Source organism: Dermacentor variabilis, chromosome 2 (genome assembly GCF_050947875.1).
Source record: "Dermacentor variabilis isolate Ectoservices chromosome 2, ASM5094787v1, whole genome shotgun sequence".
Taxonomy (NCBI): Eukaryota; Metazoa; Arthropoda; class Arachnida; order Ixodida; family Ixodidae; genus Dermacentor; species Dermacentor variabilis.
In genome coordinates, this window is record NC_134569.1 from 76383130 (window position 1) to 76405030 (window position 21901).

Sequence of the window (21901 nt, forward strand, 5' to 3'; positions counted from 1 at the left end):
GAATTTTTACTCCGTACGAGCGGAATTTTCGCGTGGAATTATGGGAGTTTTTTTTCTGTCTTTTCTTTATTTCTTGCTTTGCTATTGACGGAGTTCTTTCGAGGTGCAATGGGAGTATAAAAAGAGCCATCGCGTGAGTTTACGCGAACATGTTTACATGCAGAGGCTGCTGGTCAAATTTCGAAATATGCACACGAGACCGCGTCGAATTCGACGGAACAAGTCAATGAAAGCACATATATCATGACATACATAAACATTTCAGAAACACCCAATGCAGAAATTTGAAAGACATCACACGTACACGCGATACTCAAGAAGCAACGGTGCCAGTATATATAGCCACGATATTGTGTGCCTCGAAACCGCCTAGGGAGCAGCTGTGCTGTTTTCAGAATTACGACTCACATGCTCGTTCATACGAGATCTCTCTCTCTGAAATTAACAGAATACCTTAAGCAACACAAAACTGTTAATTCAAAATAGTGAGAGAGAAAAAGTTAATGGCGTAATTTTTCAAAATTATCATGCCATTCTGTGAGTGCTGAAGCGACTTCGCACACTGCCGGCGTTCGCGGCCAAAAAGTAGTGCGTTAGTTACAGTAAGCAAGAAAAATATAAGTGCATGTGTTGCATAGCAAAATTAAATTTTTGCGATATAGTGGTAGCGTAGCAAGAAATTGTTACGTTTGAGCATGACCCGCAGCAGCCGACATAATTAAGACCGAGAAATGCGCAGTCATACATTTTATACACCGCACTACTTGCTCTGCGTCCGAGCAATCTGTCTCGGTTGCGAAAAGGAGCTACATCGCTGATCTGTCGAGTGAATCCCTAAACTCGGAGCCAGCAGGCATGCGTCTAAATCAATGTCTCGGATAGAGCGTAATGTTAATGCAATATAGGAAGCAACGACGTGACCAAAACATATATGCGCGATAACAATTCGATTCACATCGCTCAATAAGAAGCTTTATTTTCAGTACGCATACTTATGTCCTACCGTTTTTCTTCGGGCGAGGATATCCGTTCACAGATACATAAAAACAGTTGCTTGCACTCCGGTCTTTCTCACTGGCAACACAGCACCGCAACGAACTTGGGTTACGCCATTCATGCGCGGCTAGCACGGATGTCGTCGCTCGAACAGTGGCTACTGTTGCCATTGCTACGCGGTCCTTTCAAACACTACACTGGACGTTGTCAGCATGTACTAAAAGGTCATAGAAGTCGCATTTCACGTACTGAAGAACACAAGACAGGGTGACGCAGCACGAAAACACAGCCAGAACGTGAGCCGACATCACGAGCCAGTGAGCAGCTTCGAGGTATACCTAAGCCTTTTTCCGCACTTGAAAACGTGGTTCTTGCAATCATCGTTGTCAGCAAAGCGATCACAGCTAATGTACTTGATGCTGAGATACAGTGAGCTTCAGGCATGCCAATAACACTTTCTGGAAAGAAATACGGGAAGCAAATTGACGAAACGCTGTCGCGGAACGACACTTCACAGACGTAAACAAACCGTCAGCCATGAGCACTGCCCGCTCCGCCGAACGCGCCCGGTCGCTGGCGAGGCGCACAGCCTCATGGGAAGCGCCACGTGACCAACCTGTATCGGCGGATGGGAGTTTTTTTAAAACTCCCTGTCGGAGTTTCACGGGAGAACAAGATTTTTAAGCGGAGTAAAATCGCGTCATGTCGCCTTAATACTCCCGCAGCTAGCCAGCGGAGTGAAACGAGGGGATGGCGCTGTTTTGCTCCCATACATCGGAGTAAATATTTGAGAGGGGAGGTTTTAGGGCACATCACCTCTTAAAAACTCCCAGGTGGGTTTATTTTCGTTTACAGTGTACCCTACAAGAAACGTTATAAAAACGTTTTCAAATGAACAATCAGTCTCGGCGTGTGGGATACCGTCAAAGCATGTATCTCTAGTTACGTACACATCTCCTCTATCTCTGGCTATATGCGTGAGCAATTAGTACAGGCGCTTCATTGATGTTTTCACCGAAAGACAAATTATAAATCACGTTTTGCTTTTCTCACAAGAGTCACACCGTTGGCAACATAGCAAACAGACGGTAGGGATCAGTACCCTTTGATTCTCTTTTCATCTTCATTTGATTTCCAGCGAAAATGAGCAATTTGCGTCCGAATGTTAATTCATCGATTATTAATTCACGACTGTTCGTAACGACAAGCAAGGCCTGCAGACGACGCCCCCCGTGCGAGAGTCCGATACCTGAGCTTTTTAGTCATAGACGGGAGGAGAATGTGAAGAAGCGGAGAACCGAGAAATGAATCACATCATCCCTTCTGCTGTTATCCCCGTACAATGATGATTACATTTTAAATGTAGGGCGAGTTCCTCAGGCAAGAAGAGGCGAATGTATTTCTTGCGCAGAAAGATACAAACCAAGTTTGGCGTTAATTTAATTCGAGTGGCAACTCTTCGGCGCCGGGTCACGCTCGCAGCGCAATCTCTTGCGCAGTGCGGCCTGCCAGAAAATGCCCCCGTTGACGTCAGCGGCAGAGAATTAAGCAAAAAAATTATATAGCTGGAGGCAAGAAAGCCCGCTGCGAGACCCCGTAGCAGCAGCGAGCACGTGCTGGGTCCGCGGCGTTGTACGATGTATATCCAGGTCGTACGGAAAGGTGAAAAGAAAAGGCTCGGTACAGGCCCGAAAGAAAGAAAGAAAGAAAGAAAGAAAGAAAGAAAGAAAGAAAGAAAGAAAGGTAATTAACCCAGCATGTTACCGCAAGCGCGGTCGATACTGAACAAAGCGCCAAAGAAAGAAAAGAAAACTTAAAGGGGAACAGAACAAGGAGGCAAAAAGGAGCAAGCGCTCTGTCCTTGCTGCAAGTTGGGCGGATCGGATTGCACTTTATGTTCCAATCCGAGGTCATGTGAGTAGCTGCATGAAAACAAAAAAAAAGCTTTTTTTTTTTTGCCTACGCAGTAAAAGACTACCGTGGTGGCACAGATTTGCATAAGTTAAAAGAAGAGCGCGGAGAAACAGAAAGAACTCGAATGAATATAACAGTACACTAACAACTTGGCCAGTGAACTAGAATCGCGAGACAGAGGAGCCTGCAGGTCTGGAAAAGAGAATCACCTATATAAAAAAAAGTTTAACGACTCAAGGCAAGGCTTGAAAGAGAAAATGTGCTAATAGGGAAAGTATAGGTTCCAGGTGGATATACATGGTTAAAAACCGTTAGGTGTATGTAGAGGCGTAAAGGTGAATGTGTCGCGAGACAGAGGAGCCTGCAGGTCTGGAAAAGAGAACCACCTATATAAAAAAAAGTTTAACGACTCAAGGCAAGGCTTGAAAGAGAAAATGAGTTAAAGAAAGCATAGGTGCCAGGTGGTTATATACGTGGTTAAAGACCGTTAGGTACACGCAGAGTGGTAAAAGTGAAATAAATTACTTTTTGTCTTACAATATGGTTGTGAAATGGTGATGAATTTGTGTTTTATGCGACGAATGACATTACTGTTTCTGTAAGTGCCACTCGAAACGTTTCAACAATATCTCGCCTTAAGATACTGCGCCCACAAAGTCAAAACTGCGATAAAAGTATTTCGCATGATGAATGGCATCAAACAACTTCTTAGAGCGCAGATCTTAGGCACCGTTCCTGCGGCGAGCGTCGGCGTCTTCGGCGTAACCGAGCCAACGAGCGCAGCGAAGGATAAAAGAGCGAACGCGGAGGGCAGCGGGGGATGAAAGACGGCGATAGCGAATAGAGCGTGAAAAGAAAAGCGTAGTGCCGCTCAAGACAGGCTCTGCGGCGACGATGGCTACGAGACGACGCCAGAGCAGCACGCGTCGTCAGTTCACCGATGACGCCACCGATACCATATATGGAAACAAAGCGCTGGATGAGCATAGGTCTGTGTGCGGCGGCTGCTGTGAATCGCGCCCACGCATCACCCACGCGCCGCCTCGCGCCACACTCCGCTCTGTTTGCAACGTGCCGCACGAGACAGGTTGTCCGCGCCAGCCAATATATCGCCAAATGAAAACACGCATAGAGCTGCGCTCAAATTTCGCATTAGGGAGTATCGTAATCGTCGGTGATTTTTTCTTCGAATTCAAATTTGTTCATAGAATATGAAATACAGATAGATGGATATACAGAATGAGGACAAAAGGTAATTCACCGTGGGCGGGATCTCCTTAATAACCTTGTATGTACTCACATTTTTGGCGTAGTACTCAAACAAAAGAAATAATTGTGTATGAAACTCGCGATGGAACTAGGCAAGTGAAGCCTGTACGCAGCAGTCGCAACGCGGGCTGCGAAGCTGGAATATTCCATCTGCGGTTGGCGTCATGGAAGGGGTCGATTTTTTATTCTTGCCAGCTACCAAACGAACCCTTATTCATTTTCATCAGTCAGGATGTACCCATTTTTAACGCGAACACATTCTATGTGTGTCAGTGCAACATAGTGCAAGGATTTCTAATGGCGCAACCTGTAACTCAGTGCTGTCATGCTGTTCTTTCTAAAAGGTTCCATGCTCCCCTCCCTCCCCCCTCCCTCTCGAGCTCTTAGTACAGAAGCTTTCGGTTGTGCCCAGCGTGTCGGCTCTGTGACCGACTTTAAAACAGGAATAGTCGTACAGGTGCATTGGTTGGGAATATTACAATACTACAAAGAAAAATTTGAAAATGCTCTATTTGACAACGCAGATTTTTGATAATCTACAACCGACGATTCTCTTTCCTGCCGGGAGGTGCGGGCATATCGAGTACGCTAGTCTGTTCGAGTGAAAATTTTCTCGCGCTTGCATCCATTACAGCCAAGCAAATGTGTACGTGAAAGGCTAGATGTGCTTGGACTGCCCTAGAGAGCAGCGTCGCGCGGTCCTCTCTATACTGGCTCTCTAGAACACTCTTTTACCGTCCCTGCCAGGTCACACTCGCCCGTGCGCAATGCATGGGCAAACACTTCGCAGCTGCTGTAACGGTAGCGACAGCTGGGCGACTGGTCTGGACGGGTATCATTAGTTCATTAAAGCTGTGTTACACCTTCATTACATTTTTCTTTCTTTATTTTTATTTACGGATTAGCGTACGGCCAGTCAGTGCATTTATCTAACTTTATTGTGACATGAAATAAATCGTCAAGACGCGGGGTTTAACGTCCCAAACCAACTAGCTTTCGAAGTTTCGGGCGGAGCGATGACTACACGGATAATTTGGCTTCTTTAACGTTCCACGTAAATCTAAATACACACGCGTTTCTGCATCCCGCCCCCATCGGAGTGAAGTGAGCGCTATCGGGAATCGAACCCGTCACCTCGCGTTCAGCAGCAGAGCGCCACAGCTGCAGAGCCACCGTCGTACGTCAGACTGCACCGAGTGACAGCACCAGCGGTGACGTTTGAGTGGCCGCCGTGTGCGGTTGGGCGCAGCGCATGCGCCTTGACGTGGCGTCCGCGGCGCGGAAATAAAGCAGAGCGGTGGCGATGCGGAGAAGGAGGGAGGCAGCGCCCCCCCTCTCGCCCGCGGCCGAACCGGATCGCGCGGCGCACAGCCGTACCAGCCGGCCAGGCCAGTCGAACTCTACCTGTCGTGCGGGCAACGTGGACGCGTAGGAGCTGCTGGCCGGGGCCGTTCGCCGCTGTCGGCGAGCATCTCTGCTCTCTCCCTCCTCTTCCCCCCTTCTTGACGGATACACACTGTGTGCGTGCTAGTGCTTATACTGCTGGCCTTCCTCTGTGCTGACCACGGTCCGTGCGTGACCACCGGGACCTCTTGTCCTGGACTGCCGCGCACGCGGGGACAGAACTCCCCGGACGATCTCCATCGCCGTTTTGTGCGGAGAGGAACTTCCGGAAGTGTGTGCGCATCAATCTGTGATTCGCCTCCTCCGAAGAAGGATTCTAAGTGGGCTTGTCCCGAGGCTGTGTCACTGCAAGGGCCAGGTAAGAAATATCCGATGTGACTTGCATTTGTTTTCTTTATTGCAATATTCTGACCGCCAAGTTTCGTTAACAAGCGCGAGTCGCTCCAGCGCTTGTTCTGGGTGACCAGGGTACGTAGTTTAGGATACGAGCGTAGTGCAGCACCGCGTCGTGGTTAATCTTGCAATCAGCGAGAAACGTTACGGGAAGCTTCTATGAACTATAGGCGCTGACATTTGCATCTAATATGACTAAGTAAGCTATTTCTAGCAAATCGAGTGAGCATTATAACCATGAGAACGTCACCGAGTACGAACCGATTTTGTTAACTTTCAGTGTAACCTCCCAGGAGGACTATGACTTGTTACGGCCATGTTCCCAGTTCCCCTACTGCTTAAGTTTCCTCGGAAAATACATCGACGATACGGGCGCTAAATTTTCTGAGACGAAAGAGCGACGACACGGGTACACTTGTACCTGTAACTTCAGAGCAACATGAACGCTTTGCGCAGGGACGCTAGAAGAAGGACCGAGAGGCAGGTAACTTAAACATTCATTACATTAACTGATAAGGTTTCACGATGTCGTGTTTAATGAGCATGAGCCTTTCTTATCAGCTGACTCTCAGCAGACTGGCATGTCGCCACCGTGAATTAACATGTTCATTCGTGTGAAGACATGCATCAGCGACCGGGCGTGTGCGATTGCTCCATGGCCTTGAAATCGCTTTAACATGTTTACTCTTGATTTAACGAGTAAGGAAGTCAGAACATTCGTTTACAGCCGGAGGCCAAGCTGAGCTTTATTTATATAGAGGAATAGACAAGCCAAGTGTAGGTTAGCGCCCATGAAGACAAGAACGTGCGAGAACATGTCGCTTTAGCTATGCAGAGCGTCGACTTTTTCATGTATACGCTCACACGTACTGCGAGTTGCATCAGTCAACGACAGCGCAGCTAAGGTCAGATTCTGCGAGTGTCTCCTATCTGTGTTTCATCTCCGTCCACGGCGACGGTGCAAACAGCACGCTCGCGCATGACGACGCTCACCTCCTGCGGAGTTGCGACGAAACCGCGGAGGGCGCTTTATTGCTGCCAGAGTGGTAAACAAAATTTTTCAATACGTGACGAGCGAATCGAATAAGTTGTCTGCAGCGTATCGTGTGTCGGATTTCTTTGCAGAAATGTTTGCGATGCCCCGCGCTTTCTTAAAAAGGAAGAAGATATCAAAAGTGCAAACACATCTGTAGCGGCGATATTGTGACGCATACATACACTGAACCACGAGTGTTATTCCTTCTGTGTTTACGTCGAGGGATCAAAACACCCCGACGCTTCTCAAGTTACTCTCCATAGTATTTGTGCGTAACTATTCAATAGATCTACGTGGCCAAGGCACACAGAGTGGGACAGAAGAAATACGAGTTTAACCATCTAACGCTGAACCTCGTTCATCGCTTACAAAGAATTAGTAGGCAAACGGGCGAAAATCAATAACGTGTTACGAAAATATCTTAATTAAATTAATGTGAAAGCGAGATGAGCCCTCTTAATGTGACTTAGAAGTCGCTGCCCTTCGATGGAAAAAAACTTGAAATCGACGTCAATGTTCGTTCCAGAGGAAAGGAGACGCACCGGGCAGGTGATCCCCATGCAACTATCGTCACAGTTTATGACGCCGAAAGAGTCGAGGCACCGTGTAATGACTACAAAAGCGGGAGGTGCACTGCGCCTGCACCCTTTTTTTTTTACACCTTTCTTTGTCTGCGGGTGCACAGCAGGCGACGGGTCGGGGTGTACACGTTGGGCGCTTATCTCTCTCGACGAGGGGTGAGCGGCGGCAACAGGTCCCCAGGAAGAAGACCCCGCTTCGGTCAGCAGCTGTTGCGGCGCGGTGAAGCCAAGCACACGAGGCCGCTTCCCGTGGGAAAGCAAGCAGAGAAAAAGATCCCAGTAAGACGGGGTCGAATCTGTGCCTCCTCCGTGTGGTCGCCGTCCGTGGTAGCCGCAGGGGCAGCGCTTGGAAGATCGCGTTGCGTGCGAGGACCGGAAGCGCCGCTGCTCGATCGGCCGCCGTGGGAAGGCGAGAGGGTGGCCGGGCGTCGCTTCCGGCGACGACTGCAGCCAGCTCGTCCCGCCGAACGCGGCGCACCCCGGCGTCGTCGGTGTGCACGGGGACACGCTTGGCCGGGTCGCCCGAGAGACAAAAGGGGAGGACCCGGTCGCCCCTCGGTTCGGGTTGCTGTGGGCGCACGTACGTTCTCTGGGCCCGGTGACGAAGACAAGCGGCGAGACAAAGAAAGGCGCGGAGCCCGTGTCGCCTCGCGACCGCGCCGCGGCGACCCAACGTGTTTTCATCTTCTCACCGCTGTGCGCGGGGTTCCCGCGATGTGTTGAAGGACTTTTGTTTTAAGCACGCTTAGATGTGCTACACTAAACAGTTAAGAAAGCCTAGTTCTAGAACAAAAGCGAAGGATTACTAAAGGGAAAGAAGGTATAGTGTCGAGCCGAAAAGTGTGACGTGGAACGAACACTGTGCTATCGACCGGAACAGAAAAGTGCACATCGCACTTAAAAATGCTCTCCCGGTGTTGGGGTCGTCGCTGATAGTACCCTTAGCTTCAAAGCATTAACTTCAAAGGGCGTTGGTCCAGCGTTCTTACCGCGGACCAGGACGAATTATTTGTCAACTGCCGAGCTTTCTTTCTGGCGGTTTCCTTCGTACTACTGTCGGTTGGGTGGGCATTTTCTCTTTCATGTAGCCTTGTCTTAGAAAGAGGGTTCTTTTTGTTTTTTAGATATCTGACACTTCAATATCTCCATTCACTTTGGCCATATCTGTTCGATGCTGGCTGTACACTTCTGCGATACAAGATGCGGTCTGATTCTGTCGATTAAGGTTCAGCGTTGCGGTTGTGGTTACACTGGTAGTATAGCTTTTCACTGGCGCGACCAGAACGCTGTACGACCGGAGGCGACAGCGTTTAACGAACGTCGAGACTGCTTCTGTGGAATTGGCATTCATATAGCGTACATATGACGTCCCTTCGTTTCGCAGTCACGTGGTGTACATTGAGTCATGCGAGAGGTTCGCGAGGAGGTGCGCATTCGCAGACAGCCTGCAACGCCGAAGCTTTGTACAAAAATAAAGAAGCGTTCGACAGATGGCCCTAATTTGTCAGGCTGCACACGTATATAGCTGAAGGGACCGTACAACAAAGTGGGATTGTCCTGGAGGGGCGGGACAATCGACTGAATTAAATTCATGTCCACGTAATTTGTGCGGTTCTGACGCCTGCCACCACATTTGGAGTCGGCAGCAAAATCATATAATCATCAGCAACGTTGAACTAGAACTTGAAGAAGGCATTTGAAAAGCGTTGAGGACTGGCAGAAGCGGGTAATGCGGACAAGCAAAATGATAGGTCGTAATTACGCAAGGAAATCACGAAGAGCGCAGACTTCTATATACGCGCGTCCACACGCGCACACACACACGCACGCACACACAAGTGCTAAGAACACACGTCATATTGAAGAGGCACCTAACTTATGCAGATAAAAAATAGTGGCAGTGTTTTAAGTCCACAAGGGTGGCAGTTTGATTGAGTTGGTGTTCCATAACGTTTTCATGAATTAGCGCATCTCATTAAAAGTGAAGAAAGAAAAAGGCGGACACGACGAAACAGGAGGCACGGGCGCTAGCGCCCACTACCTCCTGTCTGCTCTTGGCTATGTCTAGGCGCTTGCCACAGCATTATTTGTTAATGGCTACGGGACTAGCATTATATATACATAACGTACGAAGGGCTGATTCTTGCACATTGTGAAAACCAAACTATACTACACAGGACCTATATAAAGCATAGTATATATTATACTAAACAGTCAATTTTGCGAATGGAAGCGTCTTGATTATATGTTTTTAACCGTGATCATAACTATAAACGCTTACGGGCTGTGGTATAGCTATACCCGTATGGAAAGATAGTAGGCCGTCCGCTAATGTCATGCGCATTGGTGATGATTTTCTTTATTAAACATTTAATTGTTGACCACCACGACGGATCGCTGATTAATACAACGATCGGAAACAAATTATCTCTATTTCGCAGAATTCCTGCCTCATGCTGAGCATGTCTTTCGATGGCGCATAAGGGCTATAGTCTTGGAGGACCAATTGACAACGGAACTTGAACAAAGATGAAGTCGGCATACCCAGAACGAGTAAGATTGGAGATCACTGTATCCCAGCGATGGTATATACTCCAGGCATTGGTAATACAGCCTACTGAATGTTACACTATTGATCATGACGATGATGACTATCATTGAGAAGGGTGCGCGTTTCTTGTCAGCACTGCTCCCACACGTTGTAAGCACTCTAGATTTCCGTCGACTAAAAAGAAACGCTTACGATAGTGTCTGCGTGTACCCTTCGCTCGGGCTGAGCCCACATCCATTTACTAGGAGGCGAAAGGGCAGTTAACTTCACTCGCAAGAGGAACACCAAAGAGTGAATCGGGCATCGACTACAACGTATACAACGAGGTACAAAACAAGAAAACCGGAGCTATACCATCTTGATGGCCTTCGCCATAGCGCCGACAACCCCAGAGGCTGATCCTGAAGGCACTAAGACCTCTTGGAAACAATCACCTTGGGCCATAAAGTTCCGCCTGTCTCCAAGGCGGTGAGGGCATTCAAGACCGGCAGCAACTCAGGAGAATGGAATTCGATAAAGGCGGCGTCACAGACGGGGACGTAAATATAGTGCGCACGCCAGCAATGGCGCGCGCGCGTTTGCTCTTCCATCGCAAGAGCTACAAAATTGACAAAGAAGTCATTTGTGGGACAGAGGATACGACGCGCCGTCGATCGGTACAGCGCCGCGAAGTGTGTGTATGCATCGCCACGCATACACGTATACTTTCTTGCACGGCCGCGTCCTGTTCGTTTGATGCCAGAGAGAAAGAAAGGAAAGGAAAATGAAAAAGAAAGATGGCAGGGGAGGAGAAGGCGGTTTGATCATCTGGCGAGTTGATATCCTTGACTCGGAGCGTGTGTACAGAGCAAGGTAGCGATCTCGAAATGCAGTCGCTGCCGCGGCAGCGAGTCGCCTCGATTGCGATCCCGCGCCGCGCGCGCTGCTTGCGCTCGGGTAGAATGGCTACAATGAAAGCGCTTCAAGGACGGCGCGCGGTCGTCCATACGTGATGGAGGCCCGGATCGCGCGAGGTACTCGCTGCAGAAACGTGGCGTTAGGAGGGGAACGCCGCGGAGGAGAGAGGCGCATCGGCTCTTCGGTTTCCTTCGTGCGTCGTGATGGAAAAAAGTGCCGTCGTCATTATCGGTCCTGTCGTCATTGCCGAGCGGGACTATATCTTCGAGAATGCGGTAGGGGAAAAAAAAGAAAAATGCGTCCGCATTTAACGCGAGTCTTAAATGTACCGTTTAGCGAGAGTGGCATTTCGCGTGGACCGAGACTGACGTCTTGCACTTCGTCGGCGTGAGCGCAAAAACGCCGCAGTGTTACGTGCATCTTCTCGATACGTTCAGCCTGGATGTCAGAAGCCGCGGCTCACGAAACGAGATGCACGACTACACGTGAAGAGACCTTAAACGTGACGGATCCAGAGCTGGCGAACGTCACCCGCCCTGTACGCAAAAAAAAGTTTCGGCTCTGCAAGTGCAAATGTGCCGCATACTCCAAGCTGTATTGTGAGGTACGCGTAGGTCCCTCCGTCATGCATAGAGAGCCGCTTTTGTGCATTTCTAAAACACTTTGAGAATTTTGATACCAGTAAACTATAAACCTTTTTTGTCCTTTATGTTTACTTTATTTTATTTTAATTTTTTTTTATCTTAAACACCGACGTACAGCGGCACCTGATCGTCGGTTCCCTAGCGAAGAAGCAGACGTAGCTCGCGCAAGCTCGTATCATGACATGTTCAGTTCAGAGATATTAGGCCCAGGAATAGACGAAAAAAAATCTGAAGCGGCCACAGATTTGAAAATATTGTGCAAACAGCATATTGGCGTTGTAATGGTTGGGGTCGGGCATGAAGTAGATGGTAGCTGGCCCATGCCGTCGTCCGACTCATCCACGCTCAGGAGGTTGTTGAAGGGAGAGACTTGTTCTCATCGAGAACGAGGAATTTGGGATTTATTTACAGCATCTACATGAGAACGTTACAGTTCATCAGTCTAGCACGACTGAAAGCGAATGCACACTCAGCAGCCACGCCACGGGTGCTTATAAACACTCTGTCCTCCCTAGATCCCTAGGTGAGGTAAAACGGCCGATAATTTTCAAACAATTCGGAGCGTCCGAAGTCATAGTAGCCGACCCGCGTTTGACGGGGAGGGTTTACACACTAACTTCCGCGCACAGGTTTCACTGACCACACCAAGGTGAGAGGGTTTTAGCAGACACGGGTCTTGCCCTGAGCAGGCGCCTCTTGGTCCCAGAGTTGACCCCGCAGACAGCGGCCGCCGCGTCTGTCCATTGGGTGACGACTGAAGACCCGTGAGACGGCGCCGCAAGACACCTTATTCCAGAAGTTCCACCGCTTCAAACAAACCGTGACGGTGACTGCGAATCCACTAACAATGCTTGGTCCGCCGACTGCGTGTAGACATCCCGGCGCCGTTCGGTTGGGGACTGTCGCTTCCCCGAAGTTCGCCAGGCCGAACGTAACAGCGTTTACTAACCAGCCTGCCTAAGGTGTAATAAAGGAGGCGGTTTGCTTACTTAGGAGCAAAAGATGAAAAATATGACTATCGTTAATCAACTGGCCAATCAACTGTTCAAAGTAGAGTTAGAAATGCCGATTTTATAGAGAAACTGGAAGATCCTCATGGTTAGCTCCGCAATAGAATTCCCATATATGGAGACTTCAATTGTCTGAACTGTAATCCTGTACTAAGGAACCGTTCGTACATACAGAAAAAGTGTAACATTATCGTCGCGCATTTTCTTTTTCAAGGTATATTCAATGGGCATGGTTAGTTGCGGGCGCCATGTCACTGTTCTACCTCGACGAACTCCTTGTCTCCAACAGCATCGTCCAAATTTCCGGGTTTACTACGGCGTTGCTAGTCCAGGGTTGTGGTCTTAAATACGGGGCGTTTTATCGGTAGACATTCGCCGTAATGACTACCGCCGATTTATATTGTGGTGGACACGGAGCTTCACGAAACACAGCACTTCAGGCGCAATGCAGAAAAAAAAATAAGAAAGAAATGCTTGGGGGACATTCGCTTACATAGAAACACATTCGCGACCTCACGCTTTCACGGCACGTAAGCTCATATAAATCTACGCTTTGCGAATGCATTAACGTGAACATTGGAGGCAGCTTTTGGCGCCTGCTTCGCATCCTGCACAATACGCGGACGATCTCTAGCAATAAGCGAACTAAAAAAAAAATACAATTAACTTTTTGCACGAAACGGATTCGCGCGCGTGATTTCGCTCGATCTTCCTCCACGACCTGCCGCCTTCCCCCGACGATCAGGCGAGCTTTCTTCGGTAGCCAGCGAAACCGGTAAGCTTACCGGGAAAGCGCCACCTTCCCTCACTCCGCTGTCCGCCGGCGGTCGATCGTCTCCGCTCGCTCGAGGAAGACTTTGTTCTTGACCGTGGCACGACACGTCGTTCAGCTTTGCTGGTTTAAGAATCGCGGCAGAGGCACGCTGCTTCTGCTGCTGCCAGGCAATCGAACGGAGTTTCGCTCATGAGCCTGCCAGAGGGGCACGCAGGACGTCGCGATTCGGCTATTAAACGGACCGGAGGTCTCGATCCTTCCCAGCGGCGCCTCCTATAGCCGCCGTCTTGCATAGTATCCTCCTCGTCATTAAAGCTCTCCGCCGCATAGTTGACGCCCCGGGGCTCCCACATGCGCCAGCAGAGGAGCCTCTGTCCCGCAGCGCTGCGCTAGAGATCAACGTGGTATAAACTTTGACGGCCCCGTGCTCGTGCCCGTATAATGGCGGTTTTGGCGCTCGCCGCTATATGCGGGAGAAGGCGCGCGCGCGCTTCTTCCTTCATCGCCCGTGCGTATATGTGCGTGAGCGAACGCGTGTACCTGGTATACGAGGCCGGCCCATCACGTCAGGACTGGTCACGACCGTCCGTCTCCTCCTTCTCCCGGTCGTCCTGTTTGTCTGTTTGTCTTTTCGCGTGCAGTGTACGACGCGCGAGTCGCTTGCGCGTTCCTCCGTATGGGCAAGCGGGCGGGCGCACGCGCGCGGCGACCCACGTGACCCATCTTTAACGGAGCGAGAATATATGGTAATGCGCGCGGCGCTCGTCCACGTCGTCGTCGTCTTCCCGTCGAGTGGTGAGCAAAGCAGTCCTCGCTGGGCGAATCCGCGGCGCTTGCTATTCCAGACGGAAAAGTGGGCGAACCGTTTTGGGTCGCGCGCGCGCGCGTCCGTTGCCGCCGTATGTATACGAGTGGTTTCGCGCGATTTGCATATACGCTATTGACGTCACGGCGGCAGAACGGCTGCAGCCACCAACGTGTCCTGTCTGTGCCGTATAGGAAATGTACGGGAGCTAGCAAATGTTCTCGAGGCACCTGTCCGTCTGCATACAAGGCCTTCTTAGGGAGCTTCGCTGTTCTAGAGCGGGCTACGCCTGACAGGAAAGCTTGATAGCGGGTTCGGCTGCCGCAAACAGGCGATAAGTTACTCTTTCGGGACGATTATTTTTAGTCACCACAATTCATTTTAAATTTTCGAAATGATTTACCAGACGCTGGGTGAAGCACTCAATGCGTTTAATAATAGCTCGTATTACTTTATAAATATAACAATTGATTGCGCGATTTATATGCCTCACATACTTCGCTCGTAGTGCATGTGAGACTCCAATATATAATTTGTCACATTTAAAACCCGAAGTGAAGCAGCAATATGGCTCGTTCCGGGAGCTCACTAGTCTCCCCTTCGTCAGCATGTATACGATATTCACAGAAACGTGTGAAATTTTGATAAAATACGATCAGGATGTCAGCACGATCTTATATCCTCGATAAAGCGCATCTTCGATTTATTTATACCTTAAGGACCGGCATCTACATATAGCTCAGCAACGATTCTCGAATTTGCAAACGACGCCGCTTTCCGTTTCATACTGGGAAATGTACGAACAAAAGGCAAAACCTCGAGGAAGAAGACGTGCACAGCTGCGCACTGCTCTGTTAATAAGAAAAAAAAAACAGCGTGATAGTTTTACAAACTGTCCCCCGCTTAGCTTCAGTTCTTTTGTTCCTGTTATATAGAATGAACTATTCTGCCCAGTGAGAGGTGTGCTGCACAACAGTAAGGTAAAGCCCAATACCCCAATGCAGCCACTTTTCTATTGTCTAACGGAAGCTGCCGACGTTAGCTATAGCCTGCAAACAGGTATGGCATGCTGCTCCACTGCAGGTAAAAAAAAAAAAAACTGGGTGAAATGTCACACCGCGCGCACCCTCTGAACTCGCACTAACACCAAACGAAGATTCGCGCACATACTCAAAAAGGTATTCCCAACCTGGTCGAGATCTGGCGGCTCGCGCTGTAAAAAAGACAGCGCGCGCCCCGACCTCGAAGGCCATGTTCACAAGGTCTCATTGAGTCCTGCGGCCCCCAAGACGACGCTATCGCCGCTATAGGAGCGCTGTAATCGCGTGCAATGCACAGGCGCACTTCGCCCACGAACCTGTAGTGGAGCAACAGCGCAAGACGCACCGGAAACCTCGCGATCCTGAAGCCTGTACAAAGCAGCACAGCGTTGAAATGAAGAGGGAAGCCAGAAGTGCCCGCTCTGCCTGCGGCCGTGGTTGCAAGGCGACCGACTGTGACACAAGCTCGCTGCCTTCCGCGTCCACTTTTCCTCTAGTGTTTGGCGCCGTACGCGCTGCAAAGCAAGTCATCGTCCTTCGGGGGTTAAGTAGACAAGCGTTTTGTAGCGCAGCTTCCTAACCGAGAAACGAGCACAGCGAAGGATGAAAGAACGAACGCGGAGCTCAAGGGGGGGATGAAAGACGGCGATAGCGAATAGAGCGCGAGGAGGAAAGCGGAGGAGGTGGGTGCAGCGGAACCATTAGGCGGAAATCTGAGGAGGAGGGTATGGCGCCATCTTTTAGCGCGAGCGCTACAAGATGGTGCCAGAGTAGCGCGGCGTCATCTATTCATCGATGATACGCGGCGAGCTCAGTCCGCCGATACCACATTTGGAAACATAGCGCTGCTGCATGAGCGGTGGTCTGTCTGCGGCGGCTGCTGTGAATCGCGCCCACGCGTCACCCACGCGCTGCCTCTCGCGATCGTCCGATTAGCGAGGCAGTCGCGTCACACTTCGTTCCGTTTGCAATGTGCCGAACGAGACAGATTGTCCGCGCCAGCCAATATATTGCGAAATCTGCTATGAGGAAAGGAGTAGCCGTCACCATTATAGGGTGACTACATCTCTTTCGTTTATTTTCATTTCGATAAAAAAAGAACACGTATAGAGCTGCGCTCAAATTTCGCAATCAGGGAGTATCGTAATCGTCCGTGAACTTTTTTACAAGCTTTATAAAATACATTCTTGCCCTGGAGCGTCTGTTTCGGCAGCCTTAAAGATCCCCTTGCTGAGGCAAGAGCTCCGCTGTTCATCCACATGCTGTGTGGTTGAAGAAACCCCGGTGGTGGTGGTGATGGTGGTGAAGTGTAGCAACAGGCTTGTTTAGCCTGGCGAACAAGGCCGGCAATTCCGCATTTGCTTCCCGATGTGTGGTACCATGGGAGCTGACCTCGGCGTTGGAGAGAAACTGGTGCCTGTGCGGCCAATCACGCGCACGAGCAAGGGCTGTGTGCGGGCAAGGGTCCCGGTTCGAAAAACAAAGTTGTGGTTCTTCATGCGCATTTCTAGTGGTTGTGTTTTGTACACTTGGGTCACAGCACCGCATGCCGATCTGACGTGAGGCTACGTGGCAGGAAGTCGAAACCAGAGCTGCGCAAAGTCATAGAAGCCTGTCGACATGTTCTTGGCTTTGCAATCCCACGCACTTCTTTCTTTTTATACTGTAGGATCGAATAAAGAAAAGCTGCATGGACTTGCGGGTGTTAAACGCACAGAGAAAGACCGCGCAGCTTCCCTCTCCATTCTGGCGAGCTCATGATCACGACTGTCAAGCGTTCGTTACGCGTAGGAAACTGTTCATGAAAGTCATATATGCTCAGAGTTCTATTCTCGTTCTCTGCAGTCACTTTGTTCTTTCAAACAACATGCAAATAGATACTTTATTCCGCTTCATATTTTATTTGCTTGCCTTTTTTATGACATGAACTTAAAGACGGCTTTTTCACCAGTTACTCCTCCTTTCAAGGCAAACAAAGGAACAAACAAACAAAGCTCGTGAAGCACGAACACTGAACTGAGACCAAACACTCAGCCCAAACACATGCGAAATTAAGCAAGGCACGAGACACAGTACAAGAACACGCACTCACATGCACAGCTCCGCAAACGAGTGAAAGTACTGAAATGAGCCCCTTCATTATTTCAAAGTTAACCGCCCGTTTGCTTGGCCAATCCACATAGTGAGGCCATCGCACATCGGGTCAACAACGACGTCTTTTCATGACGTGGCGGCTGTGTGTAGAATCTTATTTATTTATTCGCATCTCTCTCACGTTCCCCAGATAGCGTGCTTTCTTCTTTTTTTTCTGATCGAATAGGTGACGGTAGGTGCGATATGTACGGTAGCACAGAAAAATAGCTCGTGAACAACGAGAAAAATAATAAGAAATAAAGCAGATTTACGGGATTCAGCATTAAGCACCAATAGCCATGCGTGCATATGTCTCTCGACGCGACACCGAAACAGCGACCCCCTCCCCTCGCCCCGCCAGCGCGCGGTGTCCCGTGTCTGGTACTTGCGTGAACAGAGCGCTTGACCTCCCGACCCGCGCTTCGACAAACGGCAATCAACCCGCAGGCAGAGCCAAGCTCGGCTGGTCAGTGACGCGTTGCGAATTTACGGTCTTCGCCGGACAGCCGGGCACGTGTCCTGTCCCGAGACGAGACGCGAGTGGGCCGCAGGTCGCGGCGGACCGTGAGCCTCGCCGCAAACAAGGCTCGGACGTCCCACTTGGCAGTCCGCATGACGCGGCGGCATACCGTCGTGCACCGCGCTAAGATAGCGTCGAACAGCGTTCGCGTATATACGCGCGCACGCTTCACGCTCCACCGGGCTCGCATGCGCTGCCCGATAAAACGGCCACGTCAGGGAGAAATACGAGCGCGCGCAGGGCGCCGGCCGCTTCCGGGTTACACGTCCCGCGCACGGCGGGCTTTTTCGCAGTCGCCCCCGCGACCTACATCGGCCCATCAAGCGCTGGAGCGAGAGAGACACGCTAATAGGGACACACGGACGCGCGCGCATGAAAAGAAGGAAAAAAAATATAAAAGGAACGGAGAGCACCCAGTCGGTTCGACGGGGCTGACGAGTGTGCCGGTGAAACGTTCTTTTTTTCTTTTTTTTTCGCGAATAAGGATTAAAAAGAAAGAAAACATACGGAGCTCTAGAATACCAGTATTCGGAGTGCTTTTGTGTGGAACTGAAACTTCTCGGCTTGGTGGCTTGGTTCATTGGGTGGTTCGCCATCTTCAGAATCGATCTCTTTCACCCAGAAGCGTCGCTATATAGACGGAAACACGTAAAATTGCTTGCGGCCTGGTTTGTATATCTCTGTATACAAAGAAACCGACAAGCCGGCGGCGCAAAGCACATCGACGATAAGCTTGGTAACGTACATTGCAGCATAAGAAAACGTTGTGTACCGCCAGATTTATGCTAGTTATATCAAATTGTTTTGTAGCAGGAGTAAATGTGTATACAATGAGCAAACTTCGAGGATACGAATGAGAAAAGGAACGAAGTCACAACCTACAGCGAAGTTTTGTCAATCGCATTGATATTGGTAGTGAAAAATTAGTTGAAAACCTCGCGAGATTCCTCGTTCGGGAAGGATTAAATTTTGAAGAAGAAACAGAAAAATGAAGTAAGGCGTGTGAAAAAGCTGCAGCCTGCTCCCGGCTGAATTTTCAGTCTGGTATTAACACCAAGCCGCGAAGCTGTAGTAGCGATCGCAGCTTGTGAGCTTGTAAGTACTTAGCCAGAATGTGCAGAAATGTTTGTCGTGCTTGTTTGCTTGGCGCATGTTTGAGGAAGGTAGACAGAAACAACAAAACGGAGGTTACGCCGTGAATAATACCACAGAGTCATACAAGCAAATAAATCAACACAGTAGCAAATGTACCGCAACATCAGAATATTTCTTATATTGCTAAAGTTAAAAAAAATAAAAAAAGGAAAAAGGAAACGAGTTCGCCAGGTGCCGCTTGTGACGCTGCGACTGCAATACGGCAGTAGTTTCACGCTCAACTAAAGCTTTCGATTATGGCTTTCTATTTCTGGACGTCATACCCATTTTACCAGGACACAGAATCGAGGACAGCGCTCATACCGAATCTGCAAACACTACCAGCGAAGTCTTTACATTCACGAGCAGTACACCTTTACGACGGAAACAACTTAATTGGGAGATGGAAACCACTGCAACTATAGCTGCCGCCTCGTGGTCGCTTATATACTCATATCCTTCTGAAGGCGTGACTTAAATGCCTAGCCTGTGCTGAAGAAACACGTATACGGACGCCGAGAAATGCTGCGGCAATCTGCGCGCGGATTGCAGCGCTGTTGTGTACGCCAAGCAAAACAAAAGAAAGAAAGAGTACGAACAAGGGAAAGCAAACAGAAGCCTCTCGCGGGCCGCCTTGCGTAACGCAATTGATTTAGCGTCAAACGCCGGGGCGGGCGCCGTTGACTCGGAATAACGATTCCGCGCGCCAGGCGCCGATTGACAGCGCTCGATCCACGCGGAGTGGTGCCGTGCACGCCTTCGGAAGGCGCGTAATTGTGGCCCGTGCGTATTTGCGGCAGTCACGACACGCTCTCTGACGCGGCGTTCTTTTCTCCTCATTCCTCTCGCCGCGGGAATCGGGGCGACTGTTACCGCAGCCGGAAACCGCCGAGGCGTTACTTCGTTTTATCCAATCGCTTTGTTACTCACGACTGAGTGCCGAGTTCAACGCACCAGCAGCGGCTGCCTTGACTGGGCGCGCCTTCGGACCATTTTAGATTTGATTGCTGGACACCGTCGCGCTGAAAATGTTGGGGCTGCTTAGGGAGAACTTTTCTTTCTCCCTGCTGGTGCGCACAGTAGTGCGAAATTGGTATACTCTCTCGCAGAGCAGCAGTCATTTCCACATTCTTCTCAGTCCTCGCAGAGGTGGAAATAAAACGACAGACCTGGCGTTGTTGTCGTTTGTTGCGACAGTGCAGGAAGTACCCGGCGGTATTAAGCGCGGCAGTGCGCGAAGTTTGGTTATAATACTAAAGAGCCCGCTATCCCGAAATAGTAGCAAAAACAAACAAACAAGAACGCTAAACTAAATAACAAGAATGGAAAATACAGAAGCGATTGACACGCGACAAGCAGGAACGTACTTTCCGCTCGTGTTGAAATCACTCAGTTCACCGCAAAGCGCACACGCAGTTTACCGAGCAATCGACGAATCTAGGTGTACACCCTGCATGCCGGAGCAAATATGCGTCAGAGAGTCCGAAGGTTAAACCACGGAATTTGACTATTAGCTATGTCGTGCTGTTGAATACACCGGTCCTCGTCTGTTTCCTGGAGCTGAGCGGCGTCAGTCAGGGTCGGCGCTTGGGAGGGAGACCGCAAGCAGCGCCGTCGTCGCGGTATAGTCCAGCTGTCCGCCTTGACCTAGAAAGTTGGGATGCTCACCGATAGGGTATTTCCTCCTCCTAAGCTTAGTAAACACTCCGCTCCCAACCTCCTCTCGAAACCTCGCTTGCCGATCTCTCCTTATAGCTTTATTATTTTCAATATATTTGCTGTCTATAAACTGACTGCGCGTACTTAAAGGACTCCGCGGGCTGAAGTCACAAATACTTTCGTTTGCGAGTGCCGTTTGCCGTTGTCCACTCACCTTCGCTAACAATGATGTGTCGAACACAACGATCGGCTGGTATTTGCTCTTATACGGACATTTCTGGCGTTAGAGCTTGTCTGTGAATGCAAACCCACATTGCGAGGCATGGGGAGGAGTGGCACGGTGTTGCCTTGTTAAATAAACTTCGAATTGTTATACGGCGTAAACATGTTACAGGGAATAAGCTTAGCAGGTAAGCTTCGCATGAAAGTCGTACGTCGTATAAGCACCTTCGGTAATCCGTGCATATAGATTTCCGGCCCGAGACTGTCCTGCGAGTTTAACGAAAGGGCAGTAAGCGCTATGAGACAACGGGAGAAACCGTGTTTGAGGACGTGAGCTCATTCCTGCAACTTTAGGGGACATGCTGAGCCTTTCAATCAATGTTCCAAGTGCGCGCGTATAGGCGGCGAGACGATGGGAGCGCCCTCTTTCCTTTGGAGGAATGCTTAAGCGCATGTGCACAGATAGATTCAATGTGGGTGGCCTCTCGCTCTCCGTTTTCCTTTTGGTTCTTGATTTTTTTTTTCTTACAGCGACCTCACAAACACGGTATAGTGCAAACACTTGTGGTGAATGGAGAGCCTCTTCCCTGCTTTCCTCTTCTCTATATATAAAGGACGTGTGTGTGCCATATTTACCCGCATATTAGCTCGGGCGTTCTTATCAAATTCAGGAGCGGGAACTCGAGAGGTTGACTCTGAAGTCATTAGACCTATTATTGAGACACGTTTTCCGTGCAACAGCATTTATTCTTCTTGCCTCGAAAATTTACCTTATAGATGTTAATCATGGCATGTTACTGTGGGAAAAGTCGCAGTTACCGCATATCCGACGTATAGAGGATGGCGATAATATCCCATTCAACCCTTCCGGCGGTGGCACTCCTGCTGAAGGTTCGTTAAGCTTTCTTCGTTCAAAAG

The 21901-nt window shown here is 49.7% G+C and overlaps 1 protein-coding gene across 1 annotated transcript in view; it reads left to right on the plus strand.

The window, feature by feature from the left end:
* Positions 1-5553: 5553 nt before the first annotated feature.
* The window catches only part of RhoGEF64C (Rho guanine nucleotide exchange factor at 64C), a 161575-nt gene continuing 145227 nt past the window's right edge, over positions 5554-21901 (plus strand). The window contains exon 1 of the mRNA XM_075681014.1: positions 5554-5941. The gene's annotated coding sequence lies outside the window, so the exon portion shown is untranslated. The remainder of the gene's footprint in view (positions 5942-21901) is intronic.